This window comes from Cnephaeus nilssonii, assembly GCF_951640355.1.
Source record: "Cnephaeus nilssonii genome assembly, chromosome: 3".
Lineage (NCBI taxonomy): Eukaryota > Metazoa > Chordata > Mammalia > Chiroptera > Vespertilionidae > Cnephaeus > Cnephaeus nilssonii.
The window spans coordinates 62,609,074-62,635,922 of record NC_137074.1 but is presented as its reverse complement, the minus strand read 5'-3'; the positions used below and the strand labels follow the sequence as shown (position 1 = coordinate 62,635,922).

Below are 26,849 nucleotides of genomic sequence, written 5' to 3'. Positions count from 1 at the left end.
AAATGGAGAAAAATAGATGAGACAAAGAGAAAACTAATAATATAATGGTATAAAATGTCAAATAATTATATTAAATATAAATACATGAGATATTATAATTAAAAGATATGTTGTCAGACTAGATATCAAATGATATGTGGAATCAAAATATTAAAATAATCCAGCAAGTAGATTTGATATTTAGATTAGCTAAAAGAATTGTGCTATAAATACATTTATTGGCTAAGTTTGTGAGAGATTCAAAATAGTATCCACTGGTCCCTTGTCAATTATATAGACTCTTTGTGGTACACCTTTTTCAGTGGCTCCTAGTTTTAAACAGAGATATTTAAAAAGTTGGATAATGATACTGTAAACCTATATAATGAATTCAGAATATAGTTTTTTTTTTTCATGTGCCTGGTACACTTACCAAAATTTACCATATTCTGAGCCATAAAGCATGACTAAATAACTTTCTAAGGATTGAAATCTTTCAGAGAGTATGTTTTCTGACCACAGTGAAATTAAGCTAAGAATCAATCATAAAAAAAGTAACTAGATAAAAACTAAATATCTCAAATTAAGCAACACCTTTCTAAATAAGCCTTACTACAAAAAAATTACAATGGAAAATAAAAATATTTTAAACAGTATAACAATGATAATAAGACGTCAAAACTTGAGGGGTATAATTTGAATAAATTTATATTTTTATATATATTTGAAAAATTTAAAAGGCTAGAAATGGTATAATAATCTATTTCAAGAAACTATCAAATGAATGACAAATAAAAACAAAATAAAGGAAAGAAATAATGAAAGGTAAAAATTATTAAAACAAAGAAAATCCTATATAATAAAAGAGTAATACGCAAATCAACCAAACAGCGGAATGACTGGTCGCTATGATGTGCACTGACCACCAGGAGGCAGACGCTCAATGCAGGAACTGCCCCCTGGTGGTCAGTGCACTCCCACAGGGGGAGCGCTGTTCAGCCACTACCTGGGTTGATGGCTGGCGAGTACAGCGGCCTACCCCCACAGCAGCGTTAAGTATGTCCGACTGCAGCTTAGGCCCACTCCCTGCGGTCCTAAGCTGTCAGTTGGACATCCCCTTAGGGCTCCTGGACTGTGAAAGGGCACAGGCCGGGCTGAGGAGACCCTCCCCCCAGTGCACAAATGTCATGCACTGGGCCTCTACTATGATATAAAGAAAGTAAACTTTTGAAGAAACTCTATGCTATTTTCCATAATGGCTGCACCAGTCTGCATTCCCACCAGCAGGTACTAGAGTTCCATTTTCTCCACATCCTCACCAGCACTTGTCATTTGTTGATTTGTTAAATATGGAACTGCCATTTGACCCAGTAATCCTACTTCTAGGAATATATCCTAAGAAACCCGAAACACCAATCAAAAAGTGTGTATGCACCTTTATGTTCATAGCAGCACAATTTGCAATAGCTAATATCTGGAAAAGCCCAAATGCCCATCAGATGAGTGGATAAAATACTGCTGCATAGTATTCCATTTACACCATGGAATACTATGCAGCAGTAAAAAGAAGGATCTCTTACCCTTTGAGACAGCATGGAGGGACTTGGAGAATATTATGCTAAGTGAAACAAACCAGTCAGAGAAAGACAAGTATCACATAATCTCACTTATATGTGGAACCTAATGAATAAAATAAACTGATGAACGAAATAGATCCAGAGACATAGAAGCATAGAACAGTCTGCAGAATCTCAGAAGGAAAGCAGGGAAGGGTGGGTGGGTGGGAGGAGATCATCCAAAGAACTTGCAGGTATATATGCATAACCTATGGACATAGACAATAGAGTGCTGTAGGCGAAGAGTTAAATGGGGACAAACTGGGGACATATGTAATACTTTCAACAATAAAGGTTTTAAAAAATAAAAGAAAATAAACACAGCCAAATATAAGTTCTTCAAAAAGACTAATAAAATTTATAAACCCCATGTAAAATTATTATCAAAAAGAAACCCACCAAAACTTCTGAATATCAGGAACAAAAAGGTGTACAATACTAAAAAACTTGTAGACATTAAAAAATATGAAATTTAGGGGGTCAATGGGAGGGAAGGGATATCTGTAATGCTCTGAACAATAAAGATAAATTTAAAATATATGTAATTTACAAGTAAACAATTCAGTGCCAATATATTTGAAAGTCTGGATGAAAATAATGTATCTCTTGAAAAACCATTTCCCAAAATTGGCAAAAGAAGAATAAAAAATTCTAAATAGCTCAATAGCTGTTGAAGAAACTTAACGCATGATTAAAATCTTCCCACAGAATGAACTGCAGGCCCTTCATTGATGAACCCTTGCAAACACTTAAGCAGGGGGAAAAAAACTTAAAGAAAAAAACTTTCAGAGAATAAAAAAAAGGGGGGAGACATTTCCAAAATAATTTTCTTTAAAGTCATTATAACTTTGATAACAAAGCCTGACAAGGAACTGCAAGAAAGGAAAATAATAAGCCGATTTTATCTTGTAAATGTAGATGCAATAATAAAGTATAGCACATCAAAATCATATATTATCAAAGATAACATTTCAAACAAAGCTAGATGTTTTTCTCAGAAACACAAAGTTAGTTTAACTTTAAAATTAATCAATGAAATTTACCATGTTAACAGAATAAAAAAGAAAATCAATATGATATAGAAATGAGTTGAAATTATGTGAATTCCTAAATATATTCATCTTATCCTCCTAAGTAATAAATCATAGTACAGAGACAAGATTTTATTGAATGACAGTGGCCTGCCTCCCCTCCTCCACCCTTGGGTTTTCATGTACTTAGCTCTGTGAGCTCCTATTGATGGGATGAAATTGACCTGTCTGCTCCTCCAGATATACAACCACAGGAAAATTACCATGGGAAGCAAGAAAAAACAAGTTCTTCCTTCCCATGGTAGTATCCTTGTGCAAAAGTAACCGAGTTACTTTTTTAGTAAGGGGCCAGGGAAGTTGGAAAGCACCTCACAAATGCAGAGAGAAAGAGGACTGGAAAAAATGCAAGGGTCTGATGCATTGTTGTTGGATTCATCAGCCGCAGCTCCGAGATAGAACACTCAGCTGTACTAAAGCCACGCTCTTTCAATATTGGGGCCAAATATAGACTAGAACGAAAGGGCAATGTGTGTGTTTTTTAAATACATTTTTATTGATTTCAGAGAGGAAGAGAAAGATAGAAACATCAATAATGAGAGAGAATCACTGATTGGTGGCCTCCTGCATGCCCCCCACTGGGGATCGAGCCCACAACTCAGGCATGTGCCCTTGACCAGAATCAAACCCAGGACCCTTCATTCCGCAGGCTGATGCTCTATCCAATAAGCCAAACCAGCTAGGGTGGCGGCAATGTGTTTTTAACCAAACATGTGATTTTAAGATGGCTGACAGAGAAAAGGCATTCTCTTTCCAGAGCTCAGCATTTATTAGATGCTACCTTTTTGATAGTTTCTGATCAAAGAGGAAGACGCTGGATCAATTTTTTAAAGTAGCTTGATAATTATTTCCTCCTAAATGCACCATATCCTGTTTCCAGATTGGTGTCTACTGGCTCCTGACCTTGTGGGTCCGTTAGGCCAGGCCTTTTGTTCTTGACTTCGCTTGCACCAGTTTACTTCCCAATGTTTCTGATATTTTCTCTTATAACTTGGTACATTGACCTCATGGTCTATGCTTGCATTCTGAATAGGATTTCTTTGGCTTTTTTAAATGTTTCTCCAGAATTATAATTGTTTTACCCATGCTCTTAATTTAGTCCTAATAACTTCTTTACAAAATATCTCAGCAGACCTTGTTCACATCCCATGAAAATAGAGGTGGTATCAAACTTCATTCATTCATTTAATCCATTTATTTACAGATATTTATTAAGCATCTAACACATTCCAGACACTGTCCTTAGTGCTATGGGTACAACAGTCAACGGAATTAGTAGGATACGTGCCCCCAGAGAACTTGTATTTGGGTATAGAGGACAGGTATTTAAACAAGTCATTGTAGTAACCGCTGATGGCGGGGAGGGGACAGGATAGGTGCTAACCCAGCAAATAGCTCTGTCTGTGTGTATTATTAGATAAAAACATTTTGGAGGAAATGCTAAGTGGAGGTCTGAGGCAGAAGTCATAATTAGCCAGGTACTTTGCATGAACAACAGCAAATAAAAGTCTTCCTGATTGCTGCATTATGACACCTGCTTCTCACCTGCTTGGCTGGTAAGGAAACCTATGTGACTCTGGAGCTACTTCCAGAACAAATCTCCAAAATGAATGTTTTTGATCCTGGGAAGGTCAGTGGTCTCCCTCACTTAACTAATTGTATAGGTGAAAGGAGTGAGGTCCTGTGTATAAATAACCCCAAAGCTCTCATTATGCCAGTATCAGATCTTTCCCCCACCAAGAGGTTTATTAGAAAAGTCAAGCTACTATCAAGGAGAAAAACTTAAATGTCATCATGATCACCAGGGTATAACCCAGTTCAAATGTAGACTTATCATGATACATCTCCATGTATAAAACCTCACCTAGAGACATACTACCCTCTTTAACAACTTTATGAAAGAGCTTATGACCTCTTCAATGATTATTATTTCCACAAAGCTAAATTGGAAAACTTAAAATCTGACTGAAGTGGAAGGCTGGACAAAGATCAGGTGTTGGGGCCTGAACTTGCTCACAGAGTTCTGCAAGCCAGATCTCATCTAGCAGGCCTCCCACCCAAGAATCAGTGATTGCGTCTTTCTGGAAAAACAACCCTGAAAGAGAGAAGCTTCTATTATAGCCCAAGCAGTCATTTCCAAATAACCTGAATACACAAGGAAGAAATACTTTGGCTTGCCAGATTGACACTGTTGAATATCTACCCCCATTAAATTTACTATTATCTGCACCACATTTTTCAATTGACTCATGACATCCAGTTTGTTGCCCACATCTGTTCTTAGATGAGACCTACTTTTTAGTAAAAGATACTTATGTTCTAAAGATATATCCCATGAAAGGGGAGACAAGTGGAGATAAGTGGAGACTTATCATGTAGAAAATAATTCACTGAAGATTTGGATTTAGATCCCTGTCAGCTTGTTTCCAAGAAAAAAGAAATCCACAAGGCAATAAGGAAAAGGAAAGTTGGGGACTTACAGTTAAAACCTTTACAATAGTTTAACTACTTTCCAATAAAAGATGTCAGTTGACATTTAACTCCTGCACATTAGGGATGTTCAGTTTGCTTGAGTTCAAGATATCCTTCCTTTCAGCTCCAATTTCACTCTTACAGACTTCCTGAAGAAGTCAGTCCAAAATTTATCAGATGCCATAAGTCTTGAACTTGAAGGTCCACTTTTATTGGATTTTTTGTTTGTTTGTTTGCTTGTTTGTTTGTTTTTGAGAATCCAAATCCAAATTTATCCTCAACAACCATTTATGGTCAAAATTAATACCTTAAACAATTACATTTGTCCAGTTTTGTTTTGAGCATACCCTGATGCTACCTCTGTTCCTCTTTATGAATATCTTATAGAAATTCAACTCAAATTAAGTGAATAATTTATGCAAGTTAAGAGTACTCATCCTCTCTAACAAAAAGGTAATATGCAAATTAACCATCACTCTGCTACACAAGCCAAGCCACGCCCACCAGCCAATCAGGGCGAGTATGCAAATTAACCCCAGCCAAGATGGCTACCATTGGGATTCCCTGGCAACAGAAGAAGCCAAGCTTTCCACACACTCTGGCGGGCCCAGGCCTCCACTCAAGGATACAAAGTTTTAATTATAGAAATGGCGGCAGCCACGGATTAGCAGGAGGCTTGGCTCCGCTTCAGGCTACAAAGTTTCAATTGTAGAAGGTAAATAAATTCCAGATACCAGGGCATCTGGGTCACCAGGGGCATGGCTGGCCTGCAAACCACCATAGGCCCCTCGCCCAGGCCTCTCCACAACCCAAGGGAACCCCACCCTAATTCAGGACACCCTTCAGGGCAAACCAGCTGGTCCCCACCCGTGCACCAGGCCTCTATCCTATCTAATAAAAGAGTAATATGCAGCTTGACCATTACTCCAACACACAAGGTCAAGATAGCTGCCCCTATGTGGTCAAAGATCCTGCCCCCTGTGGACACAAGATGGCCACCACAAGATGGCCAGCAGGGGAGGGCAGTTGGGAGGCACCAGGCTTGCAAGGGAGGGCAGTTGAAGGCAATCAACCCTGCAGGGGATGGCAGTTAGGGGTGACCAGGCTGGCAGAGGAGGGAAGTTGGGAGCAAACAGGCTGGCAGGGGAGCAGTTAGACATCAATCAGGCTGGCATGGGAGTGGTTAGGGTGATCAGGCTGGCAGACAGAAGCGATTTAGGGGCAATCAGGAAGGCAGGCAGGCGAGCAGTTGGGAGCCAGCAGTCCTGGATTGTGAGAGGGATGTCCGACTGCCCGTTTAGGCCCAATCCCAGGATGAGGCCTAAACGGGCAGTCGGACATCCCTCAAGGGGTCCCAGATTGGAGAGGGTGTAGGCTGGGCTGAGGGACACCACCCCCTCCGTGCACAAATTTTGTGCACCGGGCCTCTAGTAATAAATATGAAAAATATGGTATTTTTATTTTAAGAAATCTAGTGCCCATCAGAGGTCAGAACTCATGTCAGATAAGCAGGAAACTCTTTATGACAGACACAGAGGTTGGCTCCTCTCTACATTCATTCCCAGTGTCTACAACCACTGCACACATGGCTTATGTTGAAAAACAGAGCCTATTTGTTTAGAAAACTTTTACCCTGAGCACTTTGTCTGAGCATAAACTAATCTAACATTCAGCAATACCTTGTCAGTTCTATCCTGGCCCCTAGCTGCATCCTGACTATCCTGAGTTCCCATCACCAATATATTTACTTTTACTTTTTTTAAAAAATGTATTTTTTATTTTATAGAGGATGGTAGAGAGAGAGAGATACATCATTGATAAGAGAGAATCATTTCATTGGCTGCCTCCTGCATGCCCCCTACTGGAGATCGAGCCCACAACCCAGGGTATGTACCCCAACCGAAATTAAACCATGACCTCCTGGTTCATAGGTCGATGCTCAACCATTGAGCCATACTAGACAGGTACTTTTTACTTTTCATCTCTTCTTTGGGAAGTCCTAAACCCCCAAAACACTGTGGCAACTGAATGGCATCACCTGCCCCTTAAAGGGACATTGGGGACAATAATTTACCAGTTTTCTTGCCATTATATGACAACTATGTCACTACTGTGAGTTCTGTGCCAGGACAAAATTGCTAAGGAATTTGTATTTTTCATGTCCGCCTCAAATGCCTTTGTGGTATAATTTCAATGAATTTAATGATCTCGTTGCTTCCATCTCAAAGCCCTGGTACCATCCTTGTAATTTTAGTGTTTAGAGTAAGAAAATTTGTACCTTTTTCTGGAAGATGTGTAGCTCTCTAATGCAAGAGAGCTTTAAAAAACATGCCTCCTAAACCTCACAGTTCCCAATGGTAACTGAATGATCAGCTCTTTCTGGGAGGTCCTTCCTTGTTTGCAACCTCTATGTTACCTCCACCTTTCATCCAGGGTTTTTAGATCTGTGATGCTAATGTTTCTCCAAAGTAGAGTGAGAGGAAGCTTCTCAGGGGCCTGAATGGGAGGGGTGAAGAAAAATTCTACAATTGATAGAAATGTAGTAATAACCATTTCTGAGCCTGTTATATTTTTTGGGATAAAAAGAATTACTTTTTATTTATTCATATATATATATATATATATATATATATATATATATATACACACACACACACACACACACATATATATACATAACATATACATATATATACATATATATATACATATACATATATACATATATACACACACACACACACACACACATTAACATACTTTGGCACATTTCATGAAGGACTTTAGGTGTTACATAAGTATGTTGTTACAGGAGTTTTGCAATGTCTTTCTTTTTTAAAAACATATTTTTATTGATTTTAGAGAGGAAAGAAGAGGGAGAGAGAGAGATAGAAACATCAATGATGAGAGAGAATCATTGATCAGCTGCCTCCTGCACGCCCCCCACTGGGGATCGAGCCCACAACCCGGGCATGTGCCTTTGAAAGGAATTGGACCTGGGACGACCCTTCAGTCCGCAGGCTGACGCTCTATCCACTGAGTCAAACCGGCTAGGGCTGCAATGTCTTTCTTAATGTCTTCTTAATATAACTTTAAATTTTAGAGGAAAAATGACCAAACATTTAGATGTTGATTTTAACAAATCTTATAAATATGTTTTATTTTCCAACTATATTACCCATGATTAAAAGGTGGAGATCATTTTTTAAAGGATCTGTAATGGGTTCAGAACAGTATTTTCAAATGGTGAGCATTTAAAAGCTTCAAAGATGTTTGTGAAATTCTATGCTGGCATTGTTAGTATTTCTCTTCAATTTGCTCAGCTATTGTAAGTCATGTGTGATAAGTGAGGAGGAAATGGAGGGCAACGTGAGGTTGATGTAACTTCCCTGAAGGTCAGCCAACAAGCTGGAGGGAATTAGGACGGAATTAGAACTCACACCCCTTAATTTTCCAGGCTGTGCTTAGCCCAGTGAACCCCACTGCCTCTGACTCAGTGCATTAATATAGACTGTGAAACACAGATTGTCTGAACATATGGCAGAGAGGATGAGAAGATAATATTCCATAGCAGGATGTGTTCCTGCAGACGGTGGCTGCAAAGGCTGTTTTTCTGCAGAGAATTCAGCAAGTGAAGCGTTAAGAACTTTTCTTATTTTTGTCTCTAAATGATACAACTTTTCCATTTGAATGTGGTAAATTTCTGGGCACTCCTATTGTCAGGGGAAGCGGGTGGAAGTGAGACCAGGAGGTGTGTAAGGCTCCCCATAGTCCATGTTTGGGAATAAATGGTAAGGCCCATGCTGAGCACTCAGTGTTATACCTGGAGGGGTGCCTCATAATTGTTGTTTCCTCTCCTTTGTCAGCAAACCACATCCTGTATTTAAGACACAGGTTCCAGAAATGTCTCCTGATCTAGATGTTTCTATCCTCCTTAGCAAACTATAATAATAAAAGCATAATATGCTAATTAGACCGAACATCCTTCCGGACGAAGCCAGGGCTGTGAGGGAAGCCCGGGTCCCGGGTGCCAGAGGGAAGCCAGTGCCAGCAGCCTGGGGAAGAAAGGCCTACTCTTGCACGAATTTCGTGCATTGGGCCTCTAGTAATCTATAACGTTCTATGTTTTTGTGGGCCTAGCTTTTTCTTTATCACTATAACTAAATGCCACTAATAAACTAGTCCAGGGACTTCACACAATTCATTGGGCAAGTCATTATGGATTTTAGGCCCAAATTCTTGAGCAGGAAATAGCAATGTAAGGCTTGTAGGGAGGAGAAGGAAATCAGAACAGATGAGACAGGGTATAAGGCAGAGAGTCCAAAAGTTCAGGGACGTTAGGCGTGATTCTGGGCTGTTGTTTTCAAACTGGTGGACATTCCAAAAGGAGGAAATGGGGCGACAGCCTGGGTAGTGTTCTGTATCCCTCTCCTCAACTTATATCTTGTATATTGGTACCATATAATAGAGTGCAGCGTCAGAGTTTGGTTGGAAAAATAAGATTTTGTCATTAAAGGTCAGCCCTAAAAGCCTGACTTAGGAAAATAGTTAGTTCCATATAATGTAGTGTAGTAGTTAAGAGCATGGGCACCGGTTTTAGGCAGAATATAGCTTTCCATCTAACTAAACTTTGAACTGGACCCAGCTGCTTAGCCTCCCTGTACCCTAGTTACCTCATTTAAATAATCCTATATAATAAAAGGCTAATATGCAAATCAACTGAACGGTGGAATGACCAGTCGCTATGACGTGCACTGACCACCAGGGGGCAGACGCTCAATGCAGGAGCTACCCCCTGGTGGTCAGTGCGCTCCCACAGGAGGAATGCCACTCAGTCAGAAGCCCTGAGCCGTGCTCACGCCTGGCGAGCACAGCAGTGGTGGTGGGAGCCTCTCCTGCCTCCACGGCAGTGCTAAGGATGTCTGACTGTTTGCTCAGTCAGGCATCCCTTGAGGGCTCCTGGACTGCAAGAGGGTGCAGGCTGGGCTGAGGAAACCCCCCACTCCCCGAGTGCACGGATTTTGTGCACCAGGCCTCTAGTGGGGTAATAATTGTGTCTACCTCATACCTTTGTAACAAGACCTAAAAGAGAATACATGGAAGCACTTGGCATTGAGACTGGCACACAGTAAACACTAACTAAAAGGTAACTGCGATTATTTTATTATTGCTACTACTATTACTTTTGCTATATTTACTTATTTATTTAAATCCTCACCTGAGGATATTTTTTTTCTATTGATTTTTAGAGAGAATGGAAGGGAGACAGGAGGGGGAGAGAGAGAACATCAGCTTGAGAGAGACCCATTGATTGGCTGTCTCCCACATGTGCCTCGACCCCTGGCTGAGGATTGAACCTGCAACCAAAGTACATGCCCTTGACTTGGAATTGAACCCAAGACCCTTCAGTCTTCAGGCCAATGCTCTAACCACTGAACAAAACTGGCCAGGGCTACTTTGGATTCATTGTCTTAATCTAGTTTGGAATTTGTGCAGAATGCCATGGGATTCCAATGATCTGACCGTGAATGATATGTCCCCAACTCATGGAAAGAGAGAACATGAAACACTGGTGGCAACAGGAATAGAAAGAGATTCTACATGGGGATGGTGTTTCAGGGTCTAGACCATGCTGATTGGCTGAACATACCCAATTCCAAAATGAATATTTGTGTCCCTCACTGTTACAGACTGAATTGTTTCATGTTCCATCCTACCCACCCCCATTCCCATACCCCAGAAAATTCATGTTGAAGTACTAACACCCAGCATGTCAGAATATGACTGTATTTGGAAACTTGGTCTTTAAAGAAGTACTTAAGTTAAAATGATGTAATTGTGATGGCCCCTAGTCCAATATGGTTGGTGTCCTAAAATGAAGATATTTGGACACAAAACATGCAGAGGGAAGACAGTGTGAAGACACAGAGAGCAGATGGCTGTCTGCAAGCCAAGGAGAGAGGCCTGGAACCTGTGCTTCCCTCACCGCCCTCAACAAACTAGCCCTGCCAACACCTTGACCACAAACCGCCGGAACTGTGAGGCAAGAACCTTCTATTGTTGAAGAAATTTAAACAATAAACTCAGTCCATGGTACTTTGCTATGGCAGGCCTAGCAAACGTTGGCATTTCATATTCTAGCTGAATTCCAAAAGGTGAATTTTCTTTACGGGTCCAAATGCAGGGAGAGTAGGCTGGGGCCTGGTACTCGCCTGAAATTCCAGTTCTACTCTTTGTTTTTCCAAAGTAAAATGCCACATGTTTGGGATCCTTTAGGCACCCCAAATCAGCATTTAATTTTTCAGCAGGTGTATTTCAGCCAGCTTTTCCTCTGGTATTCTCCAACACCCGCAGGCTTTCAGTCGCTTTAACGGAATCTCTAGCATGTGGGTGGCATTGCTTTCCAGCTACACGCTGGCGCCTGGCATATTCACTATCTGCAGGAAGGACCTAAAGAGGTATCAATCAAGGTTTTAATCAGACAATATGATGCCTGCTAGGATAATGCCTCTGGAATACCCTAGAATCAAAGGTTAATAAAAGCCAAACAAACAGAAACAAATCATTAAAAATGTTTCCCATGGAGAAAAAATTTAAAAAAAAATCCAGCTGGACCCAAAATGAAATAGCTATCAAAGAAAGCACCCCTATTAGCTGTCAGTTCCTAGCAAGTTCAATCAGCTGGTGTGCCTGAGCCTGCGGGAATATTTTCCCAGCAGCCTCCCACACGCCAAACTTGACTGCTCTGTGCGAGCCACATTAAGCCTGTCTGCATCAATCCCCGGGTCTCCTTTGCAGCAGCAGCTTAACGAGGTGAGGGAGCTGGCATCACCAAGAGGCAAGTGCTATTTTAGAGGGAAGCTGAGAGAGGAGCAGTGGTGGAGAAAAGCTAGATATAGGCCATTAAGCAACAGGGTTTTTCTCTTAAGATCTCATATTGTCATTTCTATGCAGATGTGTTGTCTTCAAACTTCTGATATCAGAACAGGCTGTGGAAGATGATTGAGGAAGCACTGACTCACAGCAGCCTGGCCACCCTCACACAATTTTATCTTACGGAGAAATTGGAGATTATGCCAATTTCTCTCCATGCATCTCTCAGCAATTAGTGACCCACCTCTTCCCAGGATGGGCTATAGCTTCAGGTTAGGCTGGGGCTTCCTTTAGAATTCACAATGAGAAACATTACAAAAAAAAAAAAAAAAAAAGCACACGTTTTCTTTTTCCTCTCTTAGACAAAGTCTGGCTGGAAGCATATTCATACAGTGTTATCACTATTGGGGGAGTTGATCTAGCTTTGCCTCCATACTCCCAATGAAGGGGCCTCGCCTCTGGCAATAGGACCAGATGAGAAGCAACGAAACAGAGAATCAGCCCTCCAACCAATTCTAGGAGCTAGCAAACAATACCATGTGGGGCAGCTCAGCCTTTTCCCTCACTCCCTTCCTGGAGGCCAGTTTCACAGATTGCTTAAAGAGCACAGCAGTGCTGGGTTTGGAAGGGCTTCTGGGAATAGAAGCTGAACTTCTATTTTGAAATGCCTCCCTCCTGATGTTCTTAAATAACACTGGCAACAACAATAGGCATTTATACCAAGAGGGTCCTTCAGAACCTTTATAAAATCCTTCCAAATATACTCGCTTGCTTCTACCCAGCAAAGATAATATGCTTTGTGACAGGTGCCCAGAAAATGGCTGCATAGCTTTTGGCAATTGGAACCATCTGTTGTCTAAAATAACTCCTTTACTTGTGTCTAGGCTCTGACACGTGCCTGAAAATTTCTTTGACCCAGTAATATGATGTGCTATGTTTGTTTTTTTAAAACCACAGAAAATCATCAAAGAGACCTAAATGATCCATTTGCCCAACCACATGCTTGAATGTGTGACATCTGAATTAACATTGCAATGAAGGAGCAAGGTGAAGAATATAGAAGTTATTTTCCCCTGAGTACTGGCTCTTATTGAACACCATTTCCCCCTTAGTTGGCTTAAACTCTCTTTTTACTAATTCCATTTAATTTCCTTTTCCCTAAAAGCCATGAGTATAATGGTACTTTGTCCAGAATGTGACCAGTACCGGAAGAGTAATATTTTCTTCATGTCTTTTATTATACAGTTTGAAATAATTCTCTAATGACCCAACATGGCATAGAGAAGATAGCTCTGACCTTGGAGAAAGAAGATACAGATGCCAGTCCCAGCTCGATCAATTACTATCTTGTAAATCGGGAGGCCTATCAATCTTACTATCTATTTATAAAATGGGAATAAAGTTGTATGTCCCCAAGAGGGCTTTTGAGAGAGTTAAATAGGATGATACTAGTATATGTAAAAACAATTTAAAAATGGAAAATTGCATGTATATGAATGGTTTATTCCTTTTTTATTTTTATAACTGTTAGGTTACTCTTGGAAAATTGTGCCAAAGTGGGTAGAAAGTGAAAATGGGAAGAACATAGTGCTTTAATTAGATCCACAGGACATTGCGTTCACATGGGTAGATGGAGCTCCAGGCCCTTTGCGTTTCAGCACATTGATATGTGGTAACTTAATATGCAAATGAAAGGCCTCAGAGGGCATCCAGTCTCCACATGTGCCAATTAATCAAAGGAAACAGTATCATCCTTTAATTCCACTAATTAAAGGATCATCCATAAGCTACAAGTTTCTGAGCTACTGAGGTTTAATAAATTTGCAATAAATTACAAGTAATACATTAATCAGAGACTAAATTGCTACTGAGTGATATGATGAGAGGAGGGCGTAGTTTATTTATGTATTGAAATATTTTTTCTTAAATGTCTTATTACTTTCCATCTTAAAAAGTTTTGAACAACTTGGTTGTGTGAGGCCATAGATCCCTATGGCTCATGTAACAAGCAGTCCAGAAATAATATATAAGTGCAGCTATTAAATAATGTGATTGAGGGCTCATAAATGTACAATTCATCCAATGGCTGCTTGCTTGAAATCAGTCGCTTTGTGAATCCGTACCCTTGTTCTAATGATACCACTATTGCTAAAAATTAGAGTTCCTTTGACAATTGCCCTAAAATACTCATTTTTTTTCTCAGGGGTGGCACATTATAATATGAGGGTGAATTTGAATTTGGAAGCCGCTAAAAATGTTTGGGTCTAAACTAAAAAAAACTTCCTTTTTAGCAAACATTTTGAAGAAATAAAAAGCTAAGACACTGACAATAGTTTTCTGTTTTTGCAATTTGCAATTTATATAACTGATGAAGGGTTATTATTCAGAATAAATGCAAAACTCATAAAATCAATAAGATAAACAAAATGGGAAAGGTACAAACAGGCAATTAATTCATAGATAAGAAAATCCAAATGACTAATTCACATATGAAATGATAAAACTTCAGTGTTTTCAGACACAATTTTTTAAATGGTATAATAGTTAACATCTATTTTTACCAACTATACTAGTAAAAGGTCTGACGATTTTAATTGTGACAGGTGTATAGAGAAACAAAAACTCTCTTAGTCTTCCAGTGGCTTATAAATTAGTACAACCATTGTGGTAGAGGCTGCAAGTTATCCCCAAATATTTGTCCTTCTCTTCTTTCTCAGTAATAGGAACTCTATTTTTAGCTGGATCCATGGCCAACTGGGAGAAAGACTTAATTTCCCATTTTTCCTTAAAGCCAGATATGGCCATTTAAGTTCTGACCAAGAGGATTCAAGTAAAAGTGCTGAATGCATCCTTGAGAAAGAAACTTTTTTCTTCCTGCCATCCAAAGTGTGGATACTCTGATTGGGTCTTCAGAAATAATTCTGAACCCTTGGTTGATCTTGTGGATAAAAATTATTCATACGAGGTGACCTCTAAAATTGAAGGAGCCTGGGTCTTGGACACGGTGGAGTGCCTTACCATGTCTGCACTGGCCAACTCCAGAGTTCTTGAACATAAGATAAAAATGCATGGGGTTAGCTCTGACCAGTTTGTTCAGTTGCTTAGAGCATTGTCCCAATATGCCAAGGCTGTGGGTTTGATCTCCTGATAGGGCACATATAAGAAGCAACCAATGAATGCATAAATAAGTGGAACAAATCTCTCTCTCTCTCTCTCTCTCTCTCTCTCTCTCTCTCTCTCTCTCTCCCAATTAAAAATTACATGGGTTTAAGCCACTGTGATTCTGGATTTTTTTTATTACTCACAACACTTAACCAAATCCTAGCCTATACAACCTCATTAGGAAAAGCTTTGGGATTATCTCAATTATCTCATAAGGTTAAAGATATGCATGTCCTACAGCTCAGCAATTTATTCCCCTAAATATATGCTTTGAAGGATCACATTCTTGTGTACACCGGGAAGCATGTACAAAAAGGTGTCTGAGTAAAGTAAATCTATCTCGGGACATGAAGAGATTCAAGTCTGACCACAACACTTAGGCTTAAGTACAACCACTATAGCAGAGCACTCCTTTCTCTGCTTTTAAATGCACAAATAATAATCAAGGACATGCAACCCAAATGGATGAAGCTGACTACCCCTTCTGGCAAAGAGACTGAAAGCTTATGTCTAATCACCACCATCAGGACTATCTCCACCATTGCTGCCACCTTCACCACTATCTTGATATCTTTGCTTTGTATGAAGCCTTTTACATTCCTGACATTTTATTCGATGCTTCATATCACTATCTCAATAATCCAGTAAGCTAGATATTATTAATCCTTTGTAAGATCGGCTCAGAGTAGTGAATAAATGAACTAGCTTTGTCATAGCGAGTAAATGGCAATGCCTGGGTTCAAATACAAAATGTCTGTTTCCAAAATGTGTCCTCTCAACCATCATACTGCTTCTGTAAAACCCTCAAATACGTGTGTTTTTACTGTCATCCCTTCCGTTACAGTAATGGGTACCATGGCTTCTCTGAAGCATTTTTCATAGAAATGTTTAAAGGAGTAACAAAAAGGAATAAAAGAGTAAATGTGTGACTGATTATTGACAATTCTTCTGAGAGGTTGGAAGATGAGACCCCAAGAGAAAAGAAGCATTGAGGGTGAAAGGATAGAAATGAGTAAGACAAATTAAAAGTAGGGAAGTAGGCAGAAGAAAAGAAAGGATCAGGAGTATGAACAGAAAATGATAAGACTATCCTAAATAACTTACTTTTTCTTTCTCCAAGAAGCCTTTGTCTCACCTTGAAATAGGTGTTTCATCTTTTGAAATGAGTTGGATAAATAAGAAGAAAAGGTTGAAAAGTAATTTCAAGTCAACAGAGCAAACACTAGGGTAGATTGTTTTTCCCTCGCAAGCCTTCCATCCAGAAAGTTTTAAGGTCTCGTGGTTTTGGAAATACTTATCACAATGAAAATAATAATAATAATAATAATAATAATAATTATTATTATTATTATTATTATAATACCGCCTAGCTGGTGATTTCCCTTTGGCAGCATGTGTGTACCAATTAATTTGTCATAAAAGTATCTTCAAGTTCACACACTAATTTGCATTAATCCATTTATTAGTCTAAAGAAATAAGGGCTATTTCATGCCTTTGGACATCATTGCATTTGGGGCTATCTTGGACATCTGCACTAGTGAGGTACTTTTAGAACAGAACAAAGAAGTTCTTGCTTTGACTTATTATGTATATTTGAATATTTTAGCTGTGCATTTGAATGTATATATCACAGATATACATAGAAACTTATTTGGGGTGTGAAAACTCAGATTGTTAGGGTGGGAATATGACACTTGGTACTTGCAAAAATTCTTTAAAAATAGTATATTTACCTACTTATTAAAAGAGATAGTTTTGGTTCTGCTGGTTTCAGCAGGTGGAGTATATGACAAAACCCTTCCTCTTCTGAATTCTGTGATATATGCGTTGTCATAAGATCTGTTATCTATATATATTATGGGTTTTTTATAGCAATCACCATTTAACCCCTCTTTTTGTTGTAATGATGTTTTGTGAGTTGAAAAGGGGAGAGAGGAAGGAGGCACAACGGGAAAAGTTCATTCAACCTCTCCATGGCATGCCAGGGCCAGAAAATCCAAGGGTATACTCAGGTAATTCTGAGGCAGGAGAATGAATCCTATGGTATATGCCCTGAAGGGGAAGCTCTGGAGCAGTGGGCATGAAGTCAGGAAAGGGCTGCAGAATAGGTTTCTTACTCTTCATTTTAAAAATTCAAAATTATGCCTATTCAATGTTGATGAAAAATATATTATGATAAATATACCTCTGTATGTTTTTGTTTGTTTTCTACAAAATTTTAAATAAACCAAGAGGTCAAAACCCATATGATTTTCTAAACTAGGACAATGACATATTTACTAGTAGACTGTAATAGCAGGCAAAACTATTGTTTAGAACTTCATAATAAAGTTCTTTTATTTTATTTTTTCTACTTAGCCTGAATTTATTCTTTTAAATTAAATTTATTGGGGCAACATTGGTTAATAAGATTATATAGGTTTCAAGTGTACATTTCTATGATACACGATCAGTATACTGCATTGTGTGTCTACCACCCAAAATCAAGTCATCTTTCATCACCATATATTTGGTCCCCTTTACCCTTTACTACTGACCAAACCCTCCCCTCTGATAATCACCATACTGTTGTCTGTATCTATGACTTTCAGTTTTACATCCTACATGTGAGTGAACTCAAATGATTCTTAGCTTTTACTGATGACTTATTTTGCTTAGGATAATATTCTTAAGGTCCATCCATGTTGTCACAAATGGCAGTATTTCATCTTCTTTCTGTGGCTAAGTAATGTTTCCTTGTATATATGTACCACATACTTATCCAGTCACCTTTGGTTGTCTCCATGTTTGGCCACCATAAATAATGCTGCAATGAAATTAAAGATGCATATAACTTTGTGAATAAATGTTTTCAAATTTTTTCTGGTAGATACCCAGGAGAGGGATTGCTGGGTCATATGGCAACTCTCTTCTTAATTTTTTGAGGAACCTCCATACTGTTTCCCATAGTGGCTATACCAGTTTGCATTTCCACTAGCAGTGAATGAGGGTTCCTTTTTCTCCACAACCTCTCCAACATTTGCTATTACTTGTCTTGATAATAGCATTCTAACGGATGTGAGCTGGTATTTCATTGTAGTTTTGATTTGCATTTCCCCAATAGCTAGTGAAGTTGAGCACCTTTTCTTATATCTGATGGCCATTTGTATGTCTTATTGGGCAAAGTGTCTGTTCAGGTCCTCTGCTCATTTTGTTGTTTTTTTTGGCCTTTCAACTATTTTATATTTATATATACACACACATATGTGTCGCCAACAGGTATCATTCTCACTTTATAAATGACAAGTTCAAGTGAGGTAATGAACCAAGGCCTATAAGTGTTGGTGCTATCTCTTGCATACTTTCTTTCTCAAGGGAGTTGCAGAATAGCCCAGCCCTGATATCCTAAACTCCTAAAACCTGTTAGGCAAATTTGTGCAATACAGGTAGGTTGGTAGAGGTGCCAAGGAATCTACAATCAGACCAGAAGAAAAAAAATCACTTGTGAGTATTTAATGAACTTCCCTCCATGGGGCTTCAAGCTACCAGGACACAGGCCCTGCCAACACCCTTGATCTTCTCCTCAGCTCTTCTGCTGAAGGACTTGCTTTCGGAGCTTTCCCTTCCCCAGAACTCTGTAGTAGCCTGATTCTACCACATGAATGATAGGAGCAGCTCCAGTCTTGCTTTTGGCAGCATTTACCCACATTTGCTCACTGACCAAGGTCCACAGTTTACCAAGGTTGACAGTTAGGTACAAGCTCTGGTTCCTCTTTAAGTGGTAATGCTTCATATCAACTTTCCCAAAGTAACCTGGGTGATATTGTCAAAGTTGATCCTGTGATGTGCAAGCCACCAGCATTACCTCGGCTTTGCAGGCACTTCCTGTATTTGCTGATGTGGCCACGGCACCCATGTTTCCGGGTCTTCCTCAGCCTGGATGGCATGTCAGTGGCCAAGATGCAAGAGCCCATTTTTTAATCGGATTGTTTGTTTGTTTTGTGTTGAGTTGTATCTGTTCTTTATATATTTTGGATATTAACCCCTTGTGGGAGCTGTTGTTTACAAATATCTTCTCCCATTGGGTTGCTTGACTATTTGTTTGTTGGCAGAGTCTTTTGCTATGCAAAAGCTTTTTAGTTTGATATAGTCCCCCAAAACCTATTTTTGCCTTTACTTCCCTTGCTTTTGGGGTAGAATTCATAAAATCTTTTCTCAGCCAAGGTCAATAAGTTTAATACTTATGTTTTCTTCTAGGTAACTTGTTTTTTCAGATCTTATATTTAGGTCTTTGATCCATTTGAATAATTTTTGTACATGAAGAAAAACTATAGTCTAGTTTCATTCTTTTTTATGTGGCTTTCCTATTTTCCCAGCACCGTTTATTGAAGAGACTTTCTTTTCCCCTTTGTATGCTTTTGGCTCCTTTGTCAAAAATTGTTTGCCCATAGCCCTGGCTGCTGTGTCTCAGTTGATTAGAGCATTGTCTCTTGCACTGGAAGGTCACAGGTTTTAATTCCAATTATGTCATTTACCTAGGTTATGGAATTAATCCCAGGTTGGGGCATGGATGGGAGACAATCATTCGATGTATTTCTCTCACATTGATGTTTCTCTCTCTCTCTTTCCTTTCCTCTCTCACTAAAATCAATCTTAAAAAGTATTTGCCCATACACATGTGGTTTATTTCTGGGCTCTCAATTCTGTTCCATTGGTCTGTGTGTCCATTTTCCTACCAATACCATGCTTTTTTGATTATCATTACTCTAGTATAATTTAAAGTCAGGTAGTGTGAGGCCTACAGCTTCATTTTTTTTTTTTCTTTCTGAGAATAACTTTGGCTATTTGGGGTCTTTTGTAGTTCTCCATACAAATTTGATGATTTTTTGGTCCTATTTAAAAATGTCATTGATATTTTTTGGGGATTACATTAAATATTTATATTACTTTGGGTAATATAGCCATTTTAACTATGTTGATTCTTTCAATCCATAAACATGAAATATGTCCCCATTTCATTATGTCTTTTTCAATCTCTTTTAATAATGAGTTGTAGTTTTCAGTATATAGGTCCTTCACTTCCTTTGTTGAGTTTATTCTTAGGTATTTTAGTATTTGTGTTGCAATTGCAAAATTAATTTTTTTGTTTTTTTATTTATTTTTCTGAAATTTCATTGTTAGTATATAGGAATGCAGTAGATTTTTATACCTTAATTTTGTATCCTGCAACTTTACTGTATTTTTTATTGTTCCTAATAGTTTTTTGGTGGAGTCTTTAAGGTTTTCTTTATAAAGAATCATGTCATCTGCAAAAAGTGACAATTTTACTTCATTCCCAATTTGGATGCCTTTTATTTCTTTCTCTTGCCAGTACTATGTTGAATAAGAGTGGTGAGAGTGGACATCCTTGTCTTGTTCCCAATTTTAAAGAAAAAGCTTTCTGTTTTTCACCTATTGAGTATGACATTAGTGGAGGGCTTTTATTATGTTGAGGTACTTTCCTTCTATACCTATTTTATTGATAGTTTTAATCATAAATTGATAATATATATTATCAAATGCCTTTTATCCATCTATTGATAAGATCATATGATTTTTATCCTTTGTTTTATTAATGTGGTATATTACATTGATCTATTTCCATGCGTTTCTTTGGAAATTATATATTTATATATTTGTTTACATATCACATTTTCTTAAAAAGGCAGGCAAGAAACATCAAATTTTCAAAAACTGATCAGCAAAATAATTTATAGCAGTATTAATCCTGTGGACAGTAATAGGTTACTTATTTATGTCAAATTTACAAAATTGAATTGCATATGTTGAACCATCTTTGTGCCTCTAGAATGAAACTCACTTAATTTTGATGTATTATTTTCTTAATGTATTGTTGTATTCTATTTGGTAGTATTTTGTTTAGGATTTTTTGCATCTGTATTCATCAGAGATATTGGTCTTTGGTTTTCTTTTTTGTGTTATACTTGCCTGGTTTTGGTATCAGGGGCATGTTGACTTCATAAAATGTGTTAGAAAGTACTGCCTCTTCTTCAATTTTATTAGAGAGTTTGAGAAGGATAGGTATTAAATCTCCTTTGAATGTTTGGTAGAATTCACTAGTGAAGCCATCTGGTCCTGGACTTATATTTGTAAGAGGTTTTTTGATGTTTGTTTCAACTTCCTCACCGTTTATCAGTCTATTTAGATTTTTCCAATTCTTCATTATTCAGTCTAGAAAGGTTATATATTTATAGGAACTTACCTATTTTTCTAGGTTATTGAATTTGGTGGCATATAGTCTTTCATGGTATTATAGTATGATCCTTTGTATTTCTATGATGTCTGTGGTAAATTCTCTTTCATTTATGAGTCTTCTTTTTTTTTCCTTAGTGTGTCTAGCCAGGAGTTTGTCAATTTTATTATTCTTTTCAAGGAACCAGCTCTTTGTTGTATTACTTTTTTATATAGTCTTTTTGTTCTATATTTCATTTAATTCTGTTCTAGTCTTTGCAACTTAGATGTCTCCTGAAGGCAGCATATAGTTAAGTTTTATTTTTTATCCAATCTGCTACTCTATGCCTTTTCATTGGTGAATTCAGTCCATTCACATCTAGGGTAATTATTGATGTTATAAGGATTTCCTTTTATAAGGATTTCCTAGAAACATTTTATCTTGTTTTCTGGTAGTTCTGTGCCTCCACTGGTTCTTTTCCTTTGTGTTTCTGTCTGTTGTTTTTGTTTGGTGGTATTCCATACTTTTTTCCTCTTTTGTTAAGTTATGTATCTCAGTTTTTTGGGGTGTTGCTTGGTGTGTGTTTAGCATTAAGTTTATGAAAAAGAAAGTTTAATATATACAGTAGTCCTTTTTCTTTTGAATGTATATGATCTCCATCCTCCTTTGCAAATTCATAATTCTCCTTATCCCCTACCACTTTGTTTTTGTTGTCACAAATTATCCCTGTTTATGCTGCAAGTTTGTTGGTGATCTTACTTCTAGTTTTGTGACCATTTGTTCTTTGTTTCAGGTAGAATAACTCCCTTGTGTATTTCCTGCAATAAAGTCTTTTGGTGATAAATTCCCCCATCTTCTGTATGTCTGGAAAGGTCTTTATTTTTCCTTCATAGCTAAAGGATAACTTTGCTGGATATATTATTCTTGGCTGGTAATTTCTCTCTTTCAATAGTTTGATTATTTGGTTCCATTCTCTTCTGGTTTGTTAGTTTCTGCTGAGAAGTCTGATGATAACCTAATGGGCTTTCCTTTATAGGTTACTTTTTTCCTTTCCTTTTTGCCTTGAGAATTCTTTCTTTGTCATTAATTTTTTACTGTTTTTTAAAAGGTTTTATTCGCCTTAATGTTAAACATGAATCTTTTTTTTTTAAATATGTTTTTATTGATTTTAGAGAGAGGGGAAGGGAGAGGAATAGAGAGATAGAAACATTGATCAGTTGCCTCCTACATGCCTCCTCCAGGGATTATTCTGATTGGGAATTGAACCAGTGACCTTTTGGTTCGTAGGATGACGTTCAACCACTGAGCCATTCCTTCCGGGAAATTTTGACAGTTTTAATATAATGTGCCTTGGAGAAGGCCTTTTTGGAGTGAGGTAATTAGATATTCTGTTTGCTTCTTGGATTCAAGGATCTAGCTCTTTCCATAGATTAGAAAAGTTCTTGTCAACTATTTGTTTGAAGAGACTCTTAATTCCTTTCTCTTCCCTCTTCTTCTTTTGGTATGCCTATTATCCTTATATTGCTCTTTCTGATGGAGGCAGATAGTTCTAAAAGAGTTCTTTCATTTTTAAAAACATGCTCAAATCTCTCTCTTCTCCCTTCTGCAATATTTTTAGATTTATATTTTCAATATCATTAATTCTTTCCTCCCTCTGGTCAGCTCTATTTCCTATGCTGGATAATTGTTGATCTCTTTTCTTGAGTTCCTCATCTCCAGAATTTCTATTTGTTCATTTTTAAAAGTTTCAATCTTTTTGGTAAAGTACTCATTTTGTTCATTGATTTGATTTCTGAGTTCATTAAACTGCCAGTGTTTTCTTGCATCTTATTGATTTTTTTCAGTGCTGCAATCTTGAATTCTCTGCCATTTAAGTCATATATTTCCATGTCTTTTAGAGTTTATTTTTCATTTTCTTTCTAACCTGCCTTACTACCTTGGTTATTCTTGCAATTTGATGGATTCTTCTTTGTCTAGGCATCTATGTTATGAGTGGCACTTTTCTAACTACCGTAGATTGATAAGAAGTGATTCTATTGTTTTCCAGTAGGTGGCGCTAAATCACAAGTTTTCTTTAAGCTCTCTAGCACTTCTCTGGCTTTTCAGATCTTCCTGGGGTGAAAGAAAATGGCCTGTGTTCCCTGGGAAGGTGGGCACCTCCTCTGTGACCTGGTTGTTCCAGTCCCAAGGGACTAATCCCACAGGGAACACAGCGGTGATGGGGATCCAAATCCCAGGCACCAACAGTACTGTAACCTTGATTTGTGGATGTGTAGTGAACTGGGTAACCTTTCCACTTCCTTTGTTGCTTTGTCCTCCCTACAATAGCACCAGAAGATCTCTGCAGAATGCCCCCTGTGCCTCCACCCAACCCTGAGTTTAGTCACAGTGTGTGCCCTTCACTCAGGGAAAAAAAATGTTTCTGTAGTACCAGTTCTCAGGTTTGCTGATAATGTGTTCAGCAAGCAGACACAAAGGGTGAGGGGAGGCAAGCTCTGGGAGGTTAATAGAAGGCAGCCAGCTTCCATAGCTTTGTTTCTCTGTCTGTAATGTTGATTGCCAGACAACTATGCCACACCTCTGTGCATTGTCCTTGCCCAGGTTACTGGGCTCAGCTTCAGCTTTTACTTTCCACTCCTGCAGGAATGCTTACTAAATCCCTTTGCTCTTCCCAGCTGAAGGGAATCTTAGTGACAACCTGATTCCTCCCCTTTCTAGGCTGAGCCCTGCAGTGAGCTCCAGGCTGTTAGCACTGTGTTTATGGCTTCTTTGAGCTCTTCTCCCTACTTGCCTCCCATGTTTGCTCCAGCTTGTCCACCTTTAGATGTTTCAATGAGCAGATCTCTCAGATATGTTTGTGCATTGAGCAGGGAATCCTTTGTTGAATTATAGCTGTTCAAATTGTTCAAACTTCAAGGGGATCTCACACACCACCATTTTTCTGATGTCACTCCATAATAAAGCTCTTTAAAGGGGCTTTATCTTATCTTCAAAGGCCCTAAAGGGGAATACTTGCTCATTTTCCTTCACATTAGTAAAAGAACTATTGCTTTCATATGAAATCTAGTCCTTTTATTTCTAATGCACTGACTGACCTAATACTTCTTAAGCTTTAAAACCATTCTCAGCATCAACTCGTGTTTTCCTAATTATTATTTCATTGCTACTGATCATGAATAACATGCAAGATATTATCTTCTTAGCTTTTTCTAAAAGTTAATAAAAAATAAAAATTTTCAAAAATTCTCTTTTGGTGACTCCAACACTTTAATTTAGCCTTTAACTTTTGTCAAAGTCATTATCATCCTGGGGATTTCCTTTGCATACTACATATAAATTAGGCAATTAGAATATCTATTAGATGGTAGCCTGCATAAGATAAAGTTTCATAATGTTTCACATAGAAGGTTATCAATAAATCCTTATTGGATTAATAAAATAGATCAATTATTTGTTCAAGTTTAGCAGAAATGCAGCAATTGAAAAAAAATGAATTTCATGTTTACATTTCCCCCTATGATTTCAAATCTAGTCCTCTGAATTGCACTGACGTATCATTTGAGATGGTAAATTTTCTTAGTTTGTTGTGGCTATCTATACATATAAAAGGCTAATATGCTAAGTGTTCCTCCTTCCATCTGACTGGTTGCTATGACATGCACTGACCACCAGGGGGCAGATGCTGAATGCAGAAGCTGCCGAGCTGCAGTGAGTTGGCAGCAGTGGTTCTTGGATGACACACCTCGAAACCAGAGAGGAGGGAGCCCAATTCTTTGCGGTGCCCTGTGATTCCACCTTCTGCCATGGGTTATGTTGTTGCTGGGGCACTGTCGGACCTGAGTCTGGTTTACTGCACACTTGCATTTGCATTCTACACCCTGTACGACAAGTGCCCTCTCGCATTAGGGGACCCCTTGGGAGATGTTGAAGAGCTGGTTTTGGCCCAATCCCCACAGGCCAGGCCAAGGGACCCCACCTGCCAGAAGGACCCTGCTCACTCTGCAGATGCCTTTCAAGCCACAGTGCCACCCCAGGTATGGTGGGCTAGGGATGGACAAAGGGAGGTTGGCTCCATGTGTCCAGCCCATCTTGCCCAGTCCCTCCCTGCTGGCCACCTTCTAGTTAATTTCCATTCCATGTGCATGAATTTGTGCACCGGGCCACTAGTATAATAATATAAATCTTACCAATTCTGTACATTCATTAGGTAAAGATGAAGAAAATTATTTTCAAGAATACACATTTCTTTAGGCTTAGAATCCTAATAAGTAAGCTCTAATGGAAAAAGAAAACAACTAACAACTATGATTTCAGGTTATAATTATATACTTAGCATCTCATTCTATGAACACATTCTTCTAGTTCATAAAAACTGGTTTGGAGAGTTACTAGTAACAATGTTGACAACATTCATCATTTCCAAATAAATATAGGGTAAAAGGAAAGCCAAAATATGTTGAAATAAAATTAAACTACTAAGAAAAACTGCAAAAATAAATCACTTGATTCTAAAGGAGAACTTTGGAAAAATAAAGGTAAAAATGCCAAATTAATAGAAGTATACACTAAAAAGGGTGAATATTATATGTAAACTAGAGGCTTGGTGCACGAAATTCATGCAGGGGGGTGTGTTCCTCAGCCCAGCCTGCACCCTCTACAATCTGGGATCCCTCTCACAATTCAGAACTGCTGGCTTCCAACCACTTGCCTGTCTGCCTGCTGATTGCCCCTAACTGCTTCTGCCTGCCAGCCTGATCACTCCCTAACCACTCCCCTGCCAGCCTGATCAATGCCTAACTGCTCCCCTGCTGGCCTGATTGCCCCTAACTTCCCTCCCCTGCAGGCCTGGTCACCTCCAACTGCCTTCCCCTGCTGGCCTGGTCACCCCCAACTGCCCTCCCCTGCTGGCCTGGTCAACCCTAACTGCCCTCCTCTGCTGGCCTCATTGCCCCCAACTACCCTCCCCTGCAGGGCTGGTCCCCCCCACTGCCCTCCCCTGCAGTCCTGGTCCCTCCCAACTGCCCTCCGCTGCTGGCCTGATTGCCCCTAACTGCTCTCCCCTGCTGGCCTGATTGCCCACAACTGCCCTCCCCTGCTGGCCATCTTGTGGTGGCATTCTTGTGTCCAAATGGAGGTGGCCATCTTTGACCACATGGGGGCAGCCATCTTATGTGTTGGAGTGATGGTCAATTTGCATATTACATCTTTATTATATAGGATTATACTTTGAAAAACCAGACTAAGAATATACTTGTATAAGAATTTAGTATGTCGTTATTAAAACATTTCACCTATTATTATGGCTTCTAAAAATATTTTGATTAAGGTTAAGAGCACTGACTTTAAGGTCAGTCGAATATGGAATGCTGAGTTATCTTATGTTACTTTGGGCTAATTTAAAAAACTCACATAAACACCAGCTTATTCATTGGTAAATTTAGAAAACA

General features: G+C 38.7%; 1 protein-coding gene and 1 pseudogene across 2 annotated transcripts in view; both read right to left on the bottom strand.

The window, feature by feature from the left end:
• Positions 1 to 26,849, bottom strand: part of LSAMP (limbic system associated membrane protein) — a 641,226-nt gene that overhangs the window by 161,687 nt on the left and 452,690 nt on the right. The gene's annotated exons all lie outside the window — the stretch shown is intronic.
• Positions 18,708 to 19,117, bottom strand: LOC307096550 (large ribosomal subunit protein uL15-like; annotated as a pseudogene). Its single transcript has one exon. The product of its transcript is annotated as a large ribosomal subunit protein uL15-like (transcript).